The 22,182-nt window shown below is 43.8% G+C and overlaps 1 protein-coding gene across 1 annotated transcript in view; it reads left to right on the forward strand.

Moving 5' to 3' along the window:
- SMTNL2 (smoothelin like 2) overlaps window positions 1-22,182 on the forward strand; it is a 128,312-nt gene that overhangs the window by 54,864 nt on the left and 51,266 nt on the right. The gene's annotated exons all lie outside the window — the stretch shown is intronic.

Below are 22,182 nucleotides of genomic sequence, written 5' to 3' on the forward strand. Positions count from 1 at the left end.
TGGGTGCGTCGGCCAGTGTGTACCAGTGATATGTCTGTGAACGACGTTGTTCAGACATATCGCCCCGGCTGTCAGCCGACCACCCTTACACTTGTTGCAGAGGCTGCAGGGAGGAGAGCGCTATGCAACCCACGGCCAGCGGAACCCGCAGGCAGATGATGATGATGATGATGGTTTAGTGTGTATGAACAACCATCATCTTCAGATATATCTTTCTGGTGTGTATATACCTTTACTCTATCTAGTTATCATGGTTGTACTTAATTTCACAAATACTTTTGTAGTCATTTTTAAGTATTAAATGTTTTCTTGTTTTTATGCTGATATAGCTGTTAGATTTAAAGCGGCAATTAGTTTTAAGGCAAAACCAGGTTGTTTTTGCATTTAAAACGAATTGTCGCTGTAATTCTAGCAACTATATTGCCTGAATGGCGCCGTGACCGGTAATTTGGGCCTACGACACTTGGACCATAGTTTACACAGATGGCAGAGAATGTATGACATCCATCTAATGTGTGGTAAACTACATGACTGTGGGGGAGATGTATAACGCCTTGAGAGATTAAGTTGAGAAGTTGCCCATAGCAACCAATCGGCTTCTGTAAGTTTTAGAGACTGTGCTCGGTAAAAGATTGGCTGCTATAAGCAACTTCTCCACTATATAGCTGGGAACACACTTATGCTGCATACACACGTAAAGATTTTCTGTCCAACCATTGAACCAGTTGATTGGTTGGAATGAAAATCTGGTAACATATGGGAGTAACTGATGATCAGCAATTTGCTCCTAAATGCCAGAAAACAGATGAAAATGGTCGTCAGACAAGTTTGTACAAATTGTTTAGATCAAACATTTAACAAACAGTTTTTGTCCATTTTCCAGCGTTTGGGAGCAAATTGCTGATTGTCATTTGCTTTCATACCTTACCAGATTTTCATTCCAACCAATCAACTAGTTGGATGGTTGGACAGAAAATCTTTACGTGTGTACCCAGCTTAAGACAATGCCTCTGTCATCAGACTGATCTACTGTCAGAGTGGCAGATCAGTCTGCGGACAGAATTTGCCCGCCTAGTTGAGATGTCTGTGTTGGCAGGACCCTGCAGCAAGTGTATGGACGGTTGGTGGGTCGTCTGTACACCCGTGCATCAGATGTGCTGCAGGGCCGCCCTGATATGTCTGTGAATGACGTCGTTCAGACATATTGGCTGTACACAACCGCTGATGCACTCGTAGTTCGTCAGTCTAATGTATGATATATCAACTAGTGTGTACCCAGCATTACCTCTCCAATATGATCACATTTGCTATAGATCCAGCCTATTGACTATCTGATTGAACAGATGGGCCTTACAGTATGTGGTCACTTTAGTTTCTATTGCAAACCGATTATACTGTATCCATGCAAGCTATTCAGGTCTCTCCTTTTTGACCCTGTATGTTTGTAGCTATGTTCATAGGTCTGATCAGATAGCATTGATACTTCATAAGATGTGCAGTGCGTTACTTACATTTCTATAGGTCGTCTTAGAAAGCACAATCGGATGGTGCCATATTTTGTAGTTGCTGTTGACTACAGGATATGCAACACTGTTATCACTTAGCTAATTGGTGAATGACAGACTTGCTTGTTGATTTACTGTATTTGCAGACTATTTCCCATTTAGACATTATAAAGGTTATTGAAATGAGAACTGGGCTGTATCGTGGGGGGGTAAAAATGCTTTATTCAGAAAACAAATTTGATGTTGTTAAAGTAAAAAAATGTATAGCTGTGTCCTCATACACTGTCATATAGGTTGCGCCAGGTCCCGGGCGACTCTGCCTCACCGAGCGTCTTTTTAGCTGAAAGTGTACGTCTTATGCGCACATATAAAACAGCTGGAAGCAGTAAAACTACTTTGCTAGATTGCACTGATCAATTTGATGTGCGACATTTGTACATGTGTCCCAAAAAGAGTCTGAATTTGTATACGAAGTGCTATGATGCTGGGGCTCTTTCTCATGCCAAGTTCCGTTGTGCTTCACCTGCGACTTCATACCTGTGTAAACCTAATTCCTGTGCGGTTAAAGTCGCAGGCTGGCGTCTCTAGTACACTTTGAGTGTTGTTTCTCTGTGTCTGCAATGCGAATAAGATGCAAAACTTAAAGAATATATCCTACGCTACACCCCGGGTGTCTCGCACTGTATGGCGTATTGAGACTAGGTGTATGAGGTCACATCTGCACTTTCCATTGAAGTTGTATGTAGATGATATTTTGCAAAAAGTTTGTACTTCTTGTTAACTGGTTCCTGTGTATTCCAACCTCCCAGTGACCTTTTCCAAATTGGGCAGTCCCATCAAATTGCCTTCACCCAGAAATGCGTTGCGTTGTCCAGCTTTAAGCCAGTATGTAATGCATTTGTCCTGAGAGTATTTACACTTGGGGGTTTATGCAGCTTTGTGAGGCTTTAGCAGAGTAGTATTAATATAATGTTGTTTTCCTTGCCAGGAAGACTTAGTTTCAGCACTGCACTTGCGAATGTTATGACATAAACGCCAACGTTGGAGCCAGTCTATAAATTGCTAAAGACTTATTTCCAAATAATATAGCCGAGTGCGAGTTCTGCACGCAGGAGGACGGTACAGTTAATCATTGATGAGAGATCGCAAACACAAGGGAATGTGCTTTATTGCTTTCTAAACTTTTTTTTTTTTTTTTCCTTTGTCTGTTCATGCAAACACTGATTCTTAATCTATATGGAGTTGGACACACAGCACGTCGCTGTTTTGTATATTTGTGTACTGGGAGTGGTGATATACTAGTAATAGTACAACATTGATCTTTGCAGCTGTTAATTAACGTAGTGTATGTTTAAGTAAACTTGTCACAAATGTATGTGTAATGCTGGGTACACACTGGCCGATATATTGGCCGATCAATATATCGTGCCCCCGTCGGCCAGTGTGTACAGACGATAGGTCTGTGAACAACGTCGTTCAGACTTATCGCATTGGCTGTGCAGCACAGCCATTGAACAGATATGTCTATGTCTGCAGACATATCTGTCCATCGGCAAGTGTGTACGGGCGATCAGCCGAACACTGGTGCAGAGAGGGGGGGAGGGGCAGCCACGAGCGGGTACTACTTACCCAGGTCCGGCACAGCTCCCCATCCACAGCAGCCCAGCACACGCTGCTGTGTGCTGGGCTGCACTGAGAGACTGTCCGAGGCTGCTAAAACAGCAGCCCGAGCAGTCTCCTATGCCAAGGGGGGGAGTGATAATGCTGATCACCCCCCTTTGGCTGTGCACCAGGCTGAGGGGCACACAGCTCCCCCCTCCCCAGCACCGCAATTTTGAATTTTTTTTCAAGGGGGAGTGACCACACCTTACGCAATTAGGCCACGCCCCCTACCCGGCCGCTGGGACCCGCTACAGCATACAGATGATGGTCGTTCAGTGTGTATGAACGACCTGTACTAACCTTTTGTAAGGTGCAGCCAGGAAGAAGAAGAAAAAAAAAAAAGAGCCCACGAAAAATCAATATTGTTTTTGCTTTGATTATCTACATATTTATAGTTATTTGTGTTTGCATGCAATAATGTCTGTGGGAGTGTCAGTGTGAGAGAGTAACGAAAGAGATGTGTGTGATCACTGTGTGTTTGGGTGACATCTTCACCAAGAGCTGGTCCTGCTTCTCTGGAAGGAAGCTGGTGTTTGTATCTAAGTGCATGATAATTCGACTTCTGTGTTTTTCCTGGCATGGACGCGTTGCCTGACCGGCTTCAACTCTCCTAGAGTTAAGGTGCATACACACTTAACGATTTTGTAACCAACGATTATCTGTCAGATTTTCCCTTGAAAAGTGAACGATTTTTTGAAGTGCAATGAACGATTTTTACAACGATGAACGAAAAATGTTCCTTCCCTTAATGAAAATCGTTATGTTGGACAGTCTGAAATGAACTACAAACTACAAATGGGAGCGCGCTTGAACGACTTTCGTTCATTGTTATAACTCAGAAACTGAACGATTTTTTTGAACGATAACAACGTTGTTTTATAGTTAATTCGTTAATAAAATTGTTACGTGTGTACGCACCTTAAGTATTCTGCAACCAGCTCATTTGTTACATTTGATAAATGGCTTCTAGGGATCTTTTAAATCTCATCTTATTTCAGAGGCTGGAACATTGACTGGCACTTTTGTCTAGATTTGGTTATATATTAAAGAGGACCTGTCACATCTGTGACTCTGTTTTTGTTTTGTACAGACTATTAAGTCTGTGCTATAAATAAATCTGACCCACCTCCCATCTCAATAGTTTGCCCAGTGGAAGAAACATGTCAGTGCTTCTGGCATTCCGTACTGCAGAACATCTCCTCCGTGCCCACCGTCTGCTCTCACTGGCGTTGGGTCAGTGCAGGGTTCCCCATCCAATATGCTGCCAGTGTCTATCCCAATTGCCAGATATTTATTTTTTGTTATATTCAAACGAATTAATAAAAGTGCTTTTATTTTGGACAGGATCTTCCTTGTAAGTGCTTGGTGCCATTCTGACACCTGCCTTCATGACTTCAACGTCTGGCGCAGATCAGACACACACATAGTGGTCCGCATTTCTGAAAACCATTCTAAAAGTATCCGGCTTTCATTTTCCAAAGTCTACCTACCTGAGTGTGCTTTATTATTGGAGTTTTGTTCCAAACTGGGGCAATATTTAAAGAAGAACACTGGCACAGAAGCACACAAGTGCTGTAAAAACGTGGTTCTCAACTCCAGTGCTCAAGTACCCCCAACAGGTCGTGATTTCTGTTTTTTGTTTTCTTCAGTAGTCTAACTTAGAGATGAGGTTTTTGAGAAAATCTAACATACCCGAGCGTAAGGGTTCCAGTTCGGAATCACTTTTGGGTTCCTAGTAGAACCAAGTCCTGACTAGGGTCTTCTCGCAATGTAGAACTCCCTCCCTCGTGATTTCAGGTGCTGCGAGGTTGTCAAAATTGACTGGAAATTAATGTTATTGATGTTAATAATACTAAATTAATAAAAACCGGTCCAAATTACATGATTGTATCTGTTTTTATAAATTTTTAAAGAAATCTAAAACAGAGGGCCTGATTCAGAGCCGCACGCTATTTGCGCTCGCTCGGTCAGAAAAAGGGGCCGGCTATTTAAATTAAGCGCTTGCTCTTTGCGGTCTGTTGACGCCTCTATGTCTGAGCGAGCGAACGAAACATGCGCTCGCTATTTTGTAAAGACGCCCCCTGCCGCTCGTATCATACGTCATCTCCGCTATTTATTTGATTAATCGAGTACATCGAAAGGCATCTGAACTGCTCGCAGTGCTTGTGGTAGGTTTATCCTACCGCAATCATTCGAACAGTTCAGGCTAAGAGGCAACCAAGTGAGGTGGTCGATGATGCTGCTTTGTTAATTATGCACACCCTTAAAACGCCTGTTTTGACTGTTTGGCACGCCTGCGTTCGGATCTCCACTCCCCGTTTTCAAGCACCTTCCCCTGTTACCACCCACAAACGCCTCATCCTGCTCAAATTAGCAGGCACTCGCTATTTGGCGAGCGCTCGATTTCCGATCGCACTGACTGGTTGGCGCATGCGCATTACGACCCATACGCATGCGCAGTTGTGCGAACATCGCTCGGAGCGAACGAGCGGCCACTTACAAGCGGGTCTGAATCAGGCCCAGAGTCTGGACCATAACACTTGACGGTGGTTTTGCTGAAACCAAAACACAACGATGATTTATAACCAAAACATGGTGGTCTGCGCACATCTCTAGTCTAAAGGTGCCCACACACATACCGATATACTTACAATCCGACGATGTGTACGAGTTCCCTTGAAACTGCCCCCCGGCAGCTCAGCACACGATATGCTGTCCAATCTTCATCCGATCTACTGCAGCCAGACATTTTTATAGTGCATTGTGTCCTAGATTGTCAGATCTGCCGTACAGCACGGAAGATCTGACGATGTGATGTGCGACCTGCGGGGGAGCGCATCGCATCATGATCGTGAGTGGGACCTCACGATTTGGGCATTTTTTTACCCGATCTGTGGTTCCGATGTTTCGGAATCGGCCAGATCGGGTAAAAAATCGCTGTGTGTGTGTGGGCACCCTAACTCGCACTGTACTGATTAAAGCTGGTAACTGGTTATTACAACACCCTGCGGTTACTTTTCTAATGTCAAATGTATACTGCAGACTAAGTTTTGTTATTTCGTGTCTTTTAAAAAACAAAAAAACCTACCTGCTTATGTTATATTATTACGTTCTCCGTCATCACTTAATTTGCTTTAGTGTGTGTGTATATGTGTATATACAGTATGTATAAAAAAAAATTATAATTGATTACTTCTGTGGCTATACATACAAATGCATAAATTGCTATAACATTCCTATAGGGCCATATGGGTTTGTTGGTGAGTGATGACATGGAGGCTGGTATAATCACATAGACGGGGAGAGTCTGGCTCCAGATGCTGGGCAGTTTTCCAAACAGAAGTGTCAATGGGAGGATGGATCTCTATGGAATGCTTTGTCCAGATAACACCCACAGAGATGCATTTATTTGTTGGACATGGGGCACATTGTAACAGAGTCTGAGGCTTTATCAGAGGAGTATTTTTACATGAACGCTCAAAGGTTATCCTGGAACCACTTACTAACTAAAATATATGTCTCCCTTTCCATTTTGTGAACTCCACTCTCTTAAATTGAACCTGTCATGCAAAACAGTTTAAAGTCAGGTTTCCAGGGTAACTAATGCCAAAATATACATGCTGGGCGTAGGGAGGGGAGGGAGGGGGTCATAATGTGCAAATGAACTGCTTACTATGCTTAAGAGCAATTTTTCTATATACCGCATTCTATTGATAGACATCCTGAGGTGAATAACTTATGTGCTTGAACACTGTTTTGTGTGTCTCTCTTTCCTCCTATTTCCTCCCCTCTCCTCCTCTTACTCCAACTCTCTTAGACCTCATCTGTGCAATTTGCTTATCAGCACTTTATTTATTATGTAGATTATCTTGCACATTAACGTTATCTTTTCGTCGTTATGGTTTGTTTTTTTTTGGGACATCCTCACTTATTCTCCTCTACAGAGTGTATTTACTTTGTGTGTGGCCTGTGCACTCCTGTGTGCCTTTTCCATTCTTCTGTACTGTTATACATTTTCAAATATAGATAATGTTGTGATGTTTTTATTGGTTGATTTTTCCGTTAAGTCTGTGTTTTTATCATGGGGAGCTATGTAATGAGTAAATGCAGGTATCCACTAGACGATCTGCTCCATGATCAATATTGTCTAGTGTTTACCCGGCAGTGATGTGCTCAATGTCGTTAATGACATTGAGCACCCACACTGAATGATATCACACTCCCTCATCCCCGTACTTGCATAACCTGATGATACTGTCAGGTTGCCCTGCAAGTACGGGCGATGAAAGATGTAGTCAACGACCAGCGGGAGCGCGCATCACTGGTTGTTGATGGCATATCCACTGGACTATATTGCGGATGATTAACGAAAAAGTTATCGTTCAAATCTTCCAATTTATCGATTAGTGGATACGCGGCTTAGGTATGGGAAATAACAGGTGTTTGGGGACTGTAGATCTGTGTTATTCCGGAACTCTCTGGAAGTGACATCACTGACACAGGTGGGATGGGTCAGAAGTCATCTCAACGGTCTTTACATGCCAGAGTGATGACCCCTTTTTTTTTTTTATTACTCTTAAACTAGATGGCTAGATTTAGAAATGGATCATCAAGTGCTGGAATTTACTCACTAGACTACTTTTAAGACATCTGGATAGATGTACTAAGCCTTGGAGAGAGATAAAATGCCAACCAATCAGCTCCAGTCATTTTTCAAACACCACCTGTAAAGTAACAGTTAGGAGCTGATTAATTGGTACTTTATCGTTCTCCACTTTCTCCAAGGCTTAGTACATCTCCCACCTTTGCAGCTAAAGGGGCTGGCCGGAGATTGCATCCCATAGATGCATGCTTATTGGCAAATCTATTACTAAGAATCTAAATAATTTTTTTTAATTTAAAATTGATCCATTTGTAAATTCCCATGTGCATCCTATTATCTTGTTATATATTTTAGATGTAAACTTGGTTGTATCGTTTTAAAGTTTATGTTGAAGGGGTTATAATTCTGAGGTCATGCAGACCACCGCAGGATAATAGAGAGCAGATTATATATATATTAGGGGTGTGCACCGGCCACTTTTCGTGTTTTGTGTTTTTGTTTTGGATCTGGATCTTTCTTCGTGTTTTGGATCTGGATTGGTTTTGCCAAAACCACCCTTCCGTGTTTTGGGTTCTGGGTTTTGTGTTTTGGATCTGTATTTTTTTGAAAAACAGCATAAAAACAGCTAAAATCACAGAATTTGTAGGTTTTTCTGCTCCTATGCTATTATTAACCTCAATAACCTTAATTTCCACTCATTTCCAGTCTATTCTGAACACCTCACACCTCACAATAGTGTTTTTATGTCCAAAAGGTTGCACCGAGGTAGCTGGATGACTATGCTAAGCGACACGAGTGGGCGGCACAAACACGTGACCCATCTAGGCATGAAACTGCAGTGGCAGACAGGATGGCAGTTTGAAAAACTAGGCCCCAAACTGTACATAATGCAAAGAAAAAAAAGAGGTGCAAGATGGAATTGTCCTTGGGCCCTCCCACCCACCCTTATGTTGTATAAACAGGACATGCACACTTTAACAAACCAATCATTTCAGCGCCAGGGTCTGCCACACAACTGTGGCTGAAATGATTGGTTCGTTTGGGCCCCCACAAAACAAGCTGGCAATTAATCTGTCCCTGCACAAACTGGCTCTACGGAGGCAAGATGTCATCCTCATCCTCCTCATCCACCGATTCCTCACCCTCTTCAGTGTGTACATCCTCATCCTCACAGAGTATTAATTCGTCCCCGCTGGAACCACAGGTCCCTCTGTACGTTCTGGAGGCTGGTCTCCCTGGAAGAGTTGATAATTCATTTTATGAACATCATCTTCTCCACATTTTGTGGAAGCAACCTCCTACGCCTTTCGCTGATAAGGTTCCCGGCTGCACTAAACACTCTTTCGGAGTACACACTGGAGGGGGGGCAACTCAGGTAAAATAGAGCCAGTTTGTACAGGGACCTCCAAATTGCTTCTTTTTCCTGCCAGTACAGGTACGGACTGTCTGACATGCCTACTTGGATGCTGTCACCGATGTAATCCTTTAACAGACAGACGCACGCTTGTCGCTGCTGCTTTGAGGATGCAGGTGGAATCTAGACGGGATTTGGAACCGGGGACACACTACCTCCATCAATTGTCTAAATCCCACTGCACTAATGGCGGATACCGGACGCACGTCTAACACCAACATAGCAGTCAAGGCCTCAGTTATACGTTTTGCTTCAGGATGACTGCTGTCGTACTTCATCCTCATCGCTAGGGACTGTTGGAGGGTCAATTGTTTAGTAAAAGTAGTGATGTTCCTACTTCCTCTCTGGGATGATGAACAACTCCCAGCAGCAGCAATAGCACTAGGAGGAAGTGGTTCTTGATCTTTCCCTATTTTATTTTTATCGGAGAAAGTTTGGTCCTCCATTTATGTTATATTGATATATACGTGCTGCTAAAGCGCACACAAACACAGAAATTTTTTTTTTATTTTTGCTGGAGAGTAGTGCACTTTGTGGGTTACACCACCCTTTAAGAAATGAGCCAGCCGGCTCTTTACTTATGGGACACAGGCGCACGCTTGGCGCTGCTCCTTTGTTGATGCACGTGCAGCCACAGTGCACACAAGTCACAAACACAGAAAATATATTTTTTTTTGGTTTGGAGTGTACTTTGGGGGTTACAGCACCCTTTAACGGTCAAGCCAGCCGGCCCTTTACTTATGACACAGGCGCACGCTTGGCACTACTTTGTTGATGCACGTGCGGCTACTGCGCACACAATTCACAAACACAGAAAATATATTGTTTTTTTAGCACTTGGGGGGAGCACCCCTGATGGACAGAGCACCCCCTGGACAACACTACAGCACCCCTTTAGGACTGGGACACTGCACAGGACTTTGGAGTGGACACAGCCCCTATGGAGAACTGACTGCACAACACAGTCCAGCCAGCCCCTATGGACTTTGAAGTAGTGGACACAGCCCCTATTAACAACAGCAGCACAGCACAACACAGCCCGCCCCTATGGACTTTGAAGTAGTGGACAACAGCAGCACTACACTACACTACACAGCCCAGCCAGCCCTAACTCCCACCCTCCCTCTTCACTGTCCACAGCCGAGTGAGAAAATGGCGCCGACGCGGGTACCTTATATAGGATCCAAAACCCGCGAGACTCGGAAGGCGGGATGATGACGTTTTGCCTCGATTTCAGATCCGAGTCAGGTGGGAAAAGTCGAGCCTGACTCGGATCGGGGGGGTTCGGATTTCAGAAATCCGAACCCGCTCACCCCTAATATATATATATATATATATATATATTAGGGATGTGCAGGCTCGGATAGGTTCGAGTTTGCACGTGGAGTTCGGATTTTTCCCTCCAAAAAAACGGAACTCAGAACGAGGCAAAACGTCATCTTACATGGACGAACATCATCATTCCTTGTCTTTTGTCCAGGAATGATGATGTTCGTCCATGTAAGATGACGTTTTGCCTCGTTCTGAGTTCCGTTTTTTTGGAGGGAAAAATCCGAACTCCACGTGCAAACTCGAACCTATCCGAGCCTGCACATCCCTAATATATATCTATCTGCACTGTAATTATTTGTTCAGCGTACCCCCATCCTGCGTCGGCAGTAGGGGGTTTATGATGTGTGAGGTGAACCAGCTGTGAGGTCCTTTTCTTCATGAGGTAATCTCTGCTTTATATGTACGTAGAAGTTATGATTTCTAGATGAATGTATAAGATTAGGTGTCTTCACTTATTTGTAGAAAGATATATATGTATGCTGTCACTCAGCGCCACCAAAGTTAACCTATTAATTGAGTACAGCTGCCAATTAAGAAGAGTGCCAGGTCTTCGGAATAAATATCAAGGAAAATATTGGCTGTGCGCTCAGAAACACACACATGGTCCCACAGAAATACAGTTAAACATTTATTAAACTATAAACACTAATAAATATATTGAACATTCAACACATCCGTTTTCTCTGTAAAAATATTGCAGTATAAAATCGTCCAGTGACTTAATAGATGAACCGTGTTAAGGTGCTTACACACTGTACAATTAAGATGGACGATATGAATGATAACTATTTCGACGTTATCGTTCATTTTTGGCCACCAACGACCTGCGATGCGCGGGCATGTATGTTTTATATCGACCATCGCCCATGCATGCAGGCCAACCTGGTCGATATCAACCAGATTACTAGAGGGACCCGCGATCGTTATAGTCGTTGGTGGGTACATGGTGTGTTGGATGATCGATAGCGATCGTCCAGCACACCCGGGAGATCGAACAACGATATCGTTATTGTTGTCTGTTTGTCCCGTGTGTACGCACCTTTACACTCTATAATAATGAGAGCAACTAAGTTGCAATCTGAAGACTGCAACTGTATGGTCGCTAAAATGAAAGAATTCAAAGTGAGTCCCAGAGTGGTCTTAAAGAAGTATCTGTAGTTTGCACAACTGACTGTTTATATCGGGCTTTAAAGTTTATTCTCTGTCTGTGCAATAGTATATAGAGGTTGCCTTGTGTGCAGGCTACTTGTGACTTCAGTCCCTCTTCGCTTTCAGAGAGCATCCGGGGGTAATCAGTATGAATTCGAGGTGGATCTGAAGTGTTGCATGGGGAGGCAATCTCAGGTCTTGGAAACCGGCAATGTTCCAGATGGATAATGTTGCTGTATTATCTGTTATTGTAGATGCGTTTCTCTAAAGATTAGGGTCATACTGTTTAGATGCGATTTAAAAGGTATATGTCCTCCAATGCCAATATAATTCTATACTTGCATCTTTGGTTAGATACATCCTTTAGCTGTATCGGTGAATTCTAATTTAACCTGGCGTCATTAAGGTTGGGACCCGGGGCATTTTAAATTACGTGCATCTTGTTACTTAGTTATGCGACGTTACCAAACCTCTCAGTTTCTGGAGTGAAGACCCCTCCGTACCCGTTTCCCACTACTACTCAGTCAGCCGGCGTCAGCGCAGAGAACTAAACCGATACAAACTCCAAAGATGTTATGACCGAACCTCAATGTCGGTGTAGCAATTTTGTTTTTCTAGTGTTTTAATTTTCAAAGATCTCATACTTAAGTCAACAAAAAAGTTTAATTTCAGATGAAAAGTTTATTTTTTGTTGATATTAGCAATGACACACAAGTTGTAAAATTGTATTTATTTTTTTAAAGACTACTTAGAAATAAAAAAAAAAGAAGTTCCTTCTCTATGACTTTATTTTATCAAAATACCTCATTCAGTAGTTAATTTTTCCAAATATACTAATAATCTTCTAAAATCATCCTTGAGATTTAAAAATCAGGCATAAAATATACCCGGGTCATAATGACTCACCCTAACGTCTGTGTAATATCTTTGCACCACAATGACGCCGCATTAAAAAGCTATTCACACTAGAAGCGTTACCGAACATGTGAAGAAGGCATTCGGTATGAAAAGCCGGCTGCAGCATGACTGGCAGTTCGATTCCCGGCTGCGGCAGCCCGACAAAAGAGCAGAGCCCGGCAGCGGAAGCCCGACAGCGCTGGAAATCCTGATCGTCCCTAAGGTAAGTACTTACTAACCTAACCAACCCCCCTAACCGTCCTTAGGGGTGCCTAACCCTAACCCCCCCCAAGTGCCTAACCCTAACCTCCCCCTTTCCCGCTGCCTAAACCGAAGTCCCCCCCGGGGGTGCCTAACCCTCCCTTCCCCTAGTCTAACCCTCCCGGGGGGGTGCCTAGCCCTAACTCCCCCCCTCACGGTTGTCCGCTCGTGGCGCCCGGCATCCCTTCGATCGGGATGACGGGCACCTGTCTCTCGGCGTCGGGAGAATGACAGGCGTCTAGATTTTAGACGCCTGTCATTTAACCCTAGGCGGGATACAGGATTCGGGAAGTCGGCGGTCGGGATTGCGGACGCCGGCTTCCTAAACGTATCCCGTGAAGAAGATACGATGAAGCCAACGTGAGATCAAGTATGTCTGCATAGAATGGTGGGAAGGCTGTACAACTTAGTTTTTAGGTTTTCCATACAATCTGCTGAAGAGTGTATCAAACTAATGATGTAATTTAAATGTATTACATTGTTTGCGTCCATGTTTCACTTCACCTTCATGTTGTAGTGCAGCAAGATCCATGTTTCACTTCACCTTCAATTGTAGTGCAGGAAGATTACCATAGACAATGCAGCATGAGCATAGAGTCACCTGCTCGGTAGTGAAATGTACTTGGAACTTCATGTCATTGTTCATTGATATGAATGTATCTAGTGACTGCTAAACCAGACTGCAATCATGACGTCATAATATATATATTTTATCTCTGAAATAAAACATCTGCGTAAAAAGAAACCGCTCTCGTTATAGTATGGACAACACTCACATGTATTTTAGTCGTCTTTAATGTTTCTGAACACTACTGACAGTGTTGAAGTTGGCAAACAGCAGAATTCGAGCACTTGTCAAAAAGCGTGTGTACGGCTCACTCCGATTATTCTTATTCTACACTGAATAAGCTTTAAAAACTTTAAGCTAAAGATTGAGCCTAATGTTAAGAGTCAAAAAGTACTTGAGAAGAAACATTGGACGTGTGCAAGTACAGATGTTGGCATAAGGAAAATACATATATACATCTTATTCTTTTCATTGATGTACTGTAGGAGTTTCTTAGAGTAGGTTTATGGTAGTAAAACTTGTGCGGGAGGACGAAGAGATAACCGGACACAGTGTAAGTCACACTAGCTGAACAAACTGATGTGAACTAGTACAGAATGTTCCTGGCTGAACATCTTCTGATGGAGATAAGTTGTGCAAGACTCTTGTTTATTGGTGAGATACCAGATCTGCTGTCTCATATCTTGTGAATACAGATAGTTTGCACATAGTCAGACTACTAGAAATTAAAAGTGTATTTGAATGTGTTTGTAATTCATTATGCTCTTTGCATTAATTTTTCTGTAACATTAGCACTTTAATTTTTTTTCTCCAACCTTTCAGACATTACCAAAAATGTTAAACCTAAAAGTACTTAGACTATTAACCCTATACTTCAAATTATTATTATTATAAAAAAAAAATTTGTATAAAGAACTACTATTCACTATGAGGCCTATTTTATTATATTATTGTATTTGCCTGGTAATTAACATCTATTATGAACACTTTTTGTAGCGATACTAGCTGAATTACTGCAACAATTTAATAGGGAACTCTTGCCAGTACAGCACATCCGATAATAGGCTAATCCTAACCAAGAATTTTTACTATAACGATCTACATCGATCAGCCATAACTATACCAGTATTGTGTAGGTCCCCCTCATGTTGCCAAAGCGATTCTGACCTGTCGAGACACGGACTCCACAAGACCCTTGAAGGTCCTGTGGTATCTGGCGCCAATATATTAGCAGCAGATCCTTTTAAGTCCTGTAAGTTGCGAGGTTATATATGTCATAGTAACATCCACATGAATGCCAGGACCCAAGGTTTCCCAGCAGAACATCGCCCAGAGCATCACACTGCCGACGCTGGCTTGCCTTCTTCCCATAGTGCATCCTGGTGCCATCTGGTTTTGGTACGAACATCGGCCCCGGGTGCAGAGTACACACTCAACAATTCTTGAGATGAATGGTTGGAAATCATTCCTTGGGCTCGATTATTGCATACAGTAGTGTATACCCAGTTTGACTCTTATTTATTATTTATTTATTACCAGTTATTTCTATAGCGCACACATTCCGCAGCGCTTTATATATCTTACCATTCACATCAGTCCCTGCCCCAGTGGAGCCTACAATCTATATTCCTTACCACATGCTCGCAAACATACACACTAGGGTCAATTTTGTGGGGAGCCAATTAACCTACCAGTATATTTTTGGAGTGTGGGAGGAAACCGGAGTACCTGGAGGAAACCCACGCAAGCACAGGGAGAATATACAAACTCCACACAGTTAGGGCCGTAGTGGGAAACGAACCCAGTGCTGTGAGGCAGTAACGCTAACCATTACACCGTCTGTGCTGCCATTTTATCCATCATGGTTCCTGTCAGAGTGAGACATGTGACACCACTGTGAAGTAGGACTTTTACACCAGTAAAACAAATATTATCACGTGGGGTCACTGGCTTCCTCCTCTGAACATTTCAGTCCCAGACGTGTGCCATATATGGAATTTCACTAAATTTGCCAGCAATGGCATAACATTTTTTTGTATGCCGTTTGTACAGTTTTACTGACCTACATATGACATTCTATACATTTGAATAAAAAATGTTTGCATTGTAATTCATTTTTTTACCCCCTCAGTGCCTCAGCCTTTTTAGTTGCATTTACATAACGTCATTAGATTTGACCGCTTGAGCTACTGTTACAAAGCCACAAAGGACTGGCCTGGAAATTGAAACCTGTCTCAGTGCTGCAGGCTGAAAGCTAATATGGTGGTGAAAGCTTCCCTTTCTGCAAAGCATCGGACATGTATACTCTAAACACAGAGCTTGCAGTTTACTCATTAATGAGCTGGCTCCTGTTTTCTGTGCAACTCTCCCATTTTGCTGTTTGTAGGTTAATTAAACAGCCTAGTGATTTTGATTAAGATAACGATCGTTATAGTTATTCATGTTGTGGTGGTGGAACAAAGGAAACAATTATCCTGGTTATGTATGTGGGTTTAATATTCTCTAATGCTCGCTCTGTGTATAATGTCATGACTGGCGAGGCATTCTTCCATCGCTCAGCTATGCAGCCTTCTTTGTGGGGTTTTATCTTATTATTAGCGTGTATTTGGCAGCATGTCACTATTTGAAGAATGACTAAAGCGTGTTTCATAGGTGGAAACAGAACATCTGTGGGCTTAAAGTTAATCAAATAATCGAGAGGACAGGTTTGTAGAGCATTTAACATGTAGCAGGTGTTAGTTCTAGGCTTGAAACCTGTAGTTTGAGTTATGACTTAATACTATGCTTGGCAGCAGGACCTACGTAACCTCGAAAGCCGGCGATTTAAATCTAGTTAGAGAGCCAGTAAGCGCATCAGTGTCTTTGTTCGTACAGTGTTTTCCCACTTCCAAAAGAAATACACAAGCGCATAAATCCTTTGTTAAGTCCTATCCAGGAAAATGTTTGTCTGGTGCAATCGATGGTTAAACATTGGGTGCAGAGAAATATGACAACCAATAACACCAGAATATAATTTCCTGTATTTTTTTATTATTTTGCATCAAATAAATATAAACACTAGTCACCCTCTTCTGTTTGTTTCTTTATGTTTTTTGTTTATTTTTGAATTTTTAGACAGATTTTATGCTGTCCTGAATTATCGGACAGTGGGCCTGATTCAGAGCCGGACGCTCTGACCAGAGCGTTCGCTCTGAATCAGGGCCCTCCTACTTAAAAATGGAGCAGCCTCTTGGACGCTCGCATAGTTGTGGGTGACCACCCACAGCTTATGCGAGCGTCCATGATGATGGTCGCGATGGTGAAGACCATCGCGACCATCGGGCTTGCGACGAGACCCTGCGGTAGGGTCTCGGTGACCGCAAGCCCTGGAGTGATTTTGGCTCTATCAGAGCCAAAATCACTCCCACTGACATCACTAGTGATGTCAGTGGGGTTGGACCCAGACGGTAGGCGTTCCCATGGGAACGCCTCCGTCTGGCAGCCACGCCCCCAGCACGCCAACCAAAGGGGGCGTGCTTTCACCATCGACAGCACGCCCCCTTTGGCGTGAGACCCGGAGCGACAGCTTGGCTGTCGCTATCCGGGTCTCGCGCATGCGCATTTGGGTACCATCGACCCGCTTGCGAGCGTCCTGCGCTCGCGAGCGGGTCTGAATGAGACCCAGTGTACAGACACGACAAGGCTGGATCATTTGATTTATCAAACATTTCCGGCCATCCCAACCGCTGTTCAGCCCGATTGCATGCTGTGAAGTACATATCATGCCCATTTATCACACAGTGTGTGGAGGCATGCCAATTATTGTACCATCCCTCTGCCCCCCCATCTGTTTGGTCTAAATGTGTCTGCACAATTTATAGCCAGCTTTCAGTCTTAATTTCGCCGACATGTTTATGACCAATTAATTCTTACATTAATTTAATATATGAATTTTACAGGCACAGAGGAGGTACCGATAATCCGGAGTCATCCTCTATTTTCTGGGCGGGATGCAGCAAAGCATATTCTGTGGTCAAACCTCGGAAAATGCCATTTTCAGAGGTTTAGCCACTTGCCACATATGCACCAAGCTCCGGGAATGCATAATGCCATCTTTAGATAGCGTTGCCTAATAGAAGCCTATGGGCTTCTATCCGCATTTCCCCCTGAGAAGGATCCAATTGGATCCCTCCCAGCACCCCCAGCAGCACGTGCGTCACTAGGCGCATGCGCAGAAGGACTCCCAAGTCCTAAACCCAGAGGTCCTTCTATCGCAATGGACAGCTGTTAACGGGAGAGCTGGCCTTTTTGACTTTGTTCAAGCATTTGGCGTTGGTAATGCCATTATACTTGTGATTAGTGGCTGGATGCATCACATTCAAAATGCGATGCTTCATGCATCCCTCCCTCAATGAGCTGCCATCGGTACCACCCTAATGTGGGGACATTTTTAACTACTTTAAAAGAAGTACCCTCAACAGGTCATGTTTTCAGAGTTATTGCTTATGGAAACACGTGGGATATTTACTGACAAGGCAAAATAGAATAACTCACCTGTGCATGATTAAAAAGTTCCAGAAACCATGACCTGTTGGTGAAGTACTTGTGGATTGGAGTTTAGAAACACTAATCATGCACTCTGAAGACACTGAACATTTCGTGACCATTTACAAAATACAGGCATCAAATTCAATGTAGCGGGCTATTGAGCTTGTATATCCTCAATTTTAAATGAGGAAGGTAATCGTGAACCCTTACTGAGAGCGGAATATTCATTTCTGAGGAAAATACTATAATTCTTATAGCTCAGCTAATTGGAATAGAAATACTTTGTGGTAAAAAAAGAGGATAATAGATGATTAGCAGTGCTGAAGCAAAGGGTCTGTAAACATGGTTTGTTTTTTGTTTTTTTTGTTTGTTTTGTTACCTTTTTGATTTGTCATAGAGGGTTTTGCTTGATCTTCTGTTAAGCACTTACATCTCTGTTGGGTTTGCTGATGTCTACATCCCCAGAATGTTGTGCTGTATTGGTCAATGAATCTTCCTTCTGAAGGGATGAGTAAGTGGTCCCATCGGTCGATATGCTGGCGTTCACAATACAGACAGCGGCATCCCGACAGACAGAATCCCAACCCATTTAGTTGAGTACTTTAACCCCTAACTCTCCCCACCGCAACCTAACTCTTCCCCCAACTAGAGCCTAGCCCTCATGGCCCCCCACCACAGTGTAGCCCTAACCCTCCCCATAGTGCCTAGCCCTAATCCTTACTGTCGGGGTTCTGGCATCGAGATTCTGACTGCTGTCAGGATTCCAGCGCCGATATTCTGAGCACAGGCATCCTGATCGCAAGGATGTTAACTACATCCTGCTTTTAGGTGAAAATGTTAAAGCTGCACTAACATTAAGGGGTAAAGCATAATTTAGACATGTCAATAAAGACATGTCAGTATTCAGATGAATATTTCTACAAAGCTCAATAATGGCTTAAATTGTGTGGGACAGGTATGTGGAGGTGTAAATGATGTGAGCTAGGTATGTTGAGGTGTAAATGATGTGGGGACAGGTATGTGGAGGTGTAAATGATGTGGGCTAGATATGTGGAGGTGTAAATGCTATGGGCTAGATATGTGGAGGTGTAAATGATGTGGGACAGGTATGTGGAGGTGTAAATGATGTGGGACAGGTATGTGGAGGTGTAAATGATGTGGGGACAGGTATGTGGAGGTGTAAATGATGTGGGGACAGGTATGTGGAGGTGTAAATGATGTGGGGACAGGTATGTGGAGGTGTAAATGATGTGGGGACAGGTATGTGGAGGTGTAAATGATGTTGGGACAGGTATGTGGAGGTGTAAATGATGTGGGGACAGGTATGTGGAGGTGTAAATGATGTGGGGACAGGTATGTGGAGGTGTAAATGATGTGGGGACAGGTATGTGGAGGTGTAAATGATGGGGGACAGGTATGTGGAGGTGTAAATGATGTGGGGACAGGTATGTGGAGGTGTAAATGATGTGGGGACAGGTATGTGGAGGTGTAAATGATGTGAGACAGGTACTGTATGTGGAATGGCGTAACTAGGGTATTTGGGCAAGTAAAAAAAATGGTGCCCCACCCCAAAGTATGGGCGCGCACTGGAAAAGCGGGCGTGACCACATGGCACAAGGGACGTGGCCACTGAAAAATGGGAGCGTGTCATCATGACACACCGTTTTTCGTCACTCTGGGAACATTCCTTTCCATGCCATATGCACTTTAATGCCCCTCTTGCAATACCCCCTGTAGTATTGCAACTTATTTATACAATGTCCCCAGTAGTGCCCCTTATACAGTGCTCCTAATAGTGTACCATTATACAGTGCCCCCAGTAGTGCACCCTTATACAGTGCCCCCAGTGGTGCCCCAGTCAGGGCCAGCTCGAGGCATGTTCAAGCACTGCGGTCGAACAGGGGCGCTACCCCATCAAGGGCCCCACCCCTCCCAACCATTCCAGATTTCAGTGGGATAGTCCCGTTTTTCGGGTACTGCCCCGCTGTTCCACCTGTGGGGCAAAGTGTCCCTTGGGAGGTTGGGCACCTCCATTTAAAGGGAGGCATGCTGCACGGGCACGCCCCTAAATAACGTAATTTATGGGACGGGGGCTATGGTAATTAGGCCACGCCCCCATTTCCGGTAACACGCATAAGGTAAGAGGCGACTAGGTACCGTCCTGCACAGGGGGCAGCTCCCCCTGGAACTGGCCCTGCCCCCAGTAGTAGTTCCCCCTATACAGTGCCCCCAGTAGTGCCCCTTATACAGTGCCCCCTGATGGCGCCCAGGCCACGTGCATCGGGTGACCCCCCTAGTTGCGCCACTGGTACGTGGAGGTTGATGTGAGAGGGGTTTTTGAACTTGCAGATGAAAGGTAAAAGTGTTTATTCCAACTGTTTACAAACCTTTTTTAAAACACTGAAAAATTACTATACACACTTTTTCTATACCCCAAACTGGTGGAAAGACTTTAATCTGCAGAGAAGCACTTGCTGGCTAATATTATTCCTCCATTAATAAGTGCAAAAATCAGCCCTTTGACACCATTTGAAAACCTCCATCACTTTACTTATGGCCACTAACAGCCTTCTATGTGGTCCTGCAACATCAGCTGTCATTTTTATTGGGGTCCCAGAATGATTTCTACACTTTTTCATGCAACTCTCCCAGGTCGCATTTTATAGGTGACAATTTGCGTACCCTCGACACGACTACCGCGAATTGCCATTTCTAATTGAATTTTGCATTTTTTGGGTGCACGCATTTGATGTATGCAAGTTTCCGGCATGCTTTACACTTAATGTTAGTGCCCCTTTAAATTGTCACCTGAAACCCACTGAGAAGCGGACGCTTCATAAATATAGGCCCTATGCTGATTTTATGAATATTTGTTAAAAAAAACACTAAAAGCCAACACTTACATTCTAGATCTAAACTATGAAAGGACAATACTCTGTTCATCATTAACCTGACATTCCACTGATGCTTTTTAATAAAGTGATATATCTCCTCCAAATTTAGACTGCTGAAGCTGTAATGGTCATATTTATTATTCTCTCCTGGAATGTCTGGGAGACCTCAAATTCTGGAGAGCTATTTTCATACTTGACCACTTTTGAAAAGTGAGGGGGGGATGCGAGGTGCCGCAATCACGTCATTCTGTCTTCACCCCCCACTATGCAAAGTCCTGTTTCTCAGAATTTTACAGAAGGAAGGGGGCAGGGCTATGATAATATGATTCCATGCAAATCAAAGCATCAAACCCCTGGGCCTCCCACTCAACTCAAGAAGTGGACAGCATAGGGGAGAGGGGCCCGCTCTATCTAGAGTCCTGGAGAGACCCTCGTGTTCAGGGCTTTCCTGGACTTTTCCGGGAGTGTTGGCAATCCCGACACCTCTGGATTTCCGAGAGAGGATTCGTTCCACTTCCCTAGATAGGTGGGTGGGTGCTTGAGAATCCATTTCACTGCAGTGAGAGGTGGGACCATGGTGATGCAAATGCTGTAGGCTCATTTCATTACTGGCCTGGTCCCAGTGTATTAAATCCACCAATGTACACTCTGTTGCTGTGAAGAAAGTCTTCAAAGCTATCACTCACTGTCTGTAGTAAGTGAGTAGCCCCTCCCTCCTAATTTGGCAATCTGCAGATGAATGACAGAGAGCATGATCAGCCTGGCTCCATACAACGGCCTTTTATCACTTATTACAGGGGTCAAGATGTCAATTTCACCCCATCGGAATCCGCATATAAAAAGTCTACCACATCTTCCTTGTGACACGTGGAAAGAGATTGGGAGGGATGCATTATCCTCTCTGTGATCAAATCCCTGAAAATGCTGATTTCGGGGGGTTGGACGCATTTGTCATATGCACCAAGCTTGGTAAAGCTAAGCTTTCTGCAGCTTGGAGCCGGTGGGCAATGCCATGTTCAGATGGCGTTGCCCAATAGAAGCGTATGGACTTTTTATCGCATACTGAACTGAGAGGGATCCAGTCGCATGCCTCTGTGTCCCCGCGGCAAGTGCGTCATTCTGCGCATGCACAGAAGGACGCCGGAAGGAAATCTGGGTCATTAACCCGTAAGTCCCTCTATCGCAAAGAACAGCTCTTATCGGTAGAGCTGTCCTTTGCGATTTTCTTCATTCATACTGGTGTTAACGCGGGAATACATGTGTTGAGTGGTTGGATGCATCGCATGCAAACTGCGATGATTGATTGCATCACGCCTATTGAACTTTATCACATATTATTGGAACCATTATAGTGGTAGTGAATCCTGGCT

Source organism: Taudactylus pleione, unplaced genomic scaffold, assembly GCF_031769625.1.
Source record: "Taudactylus pleione unplaced genomic scaffold, aTauple2 ptg000040l, whole genome shotgun sequence".
In the NCBI taxonomy this organism is placed as follows: Eukaryota; Metazoa; Chordata; class Amphibia; order Anura; family Myobatrachidae; genus Taudactylus; species Taudactylus pleione.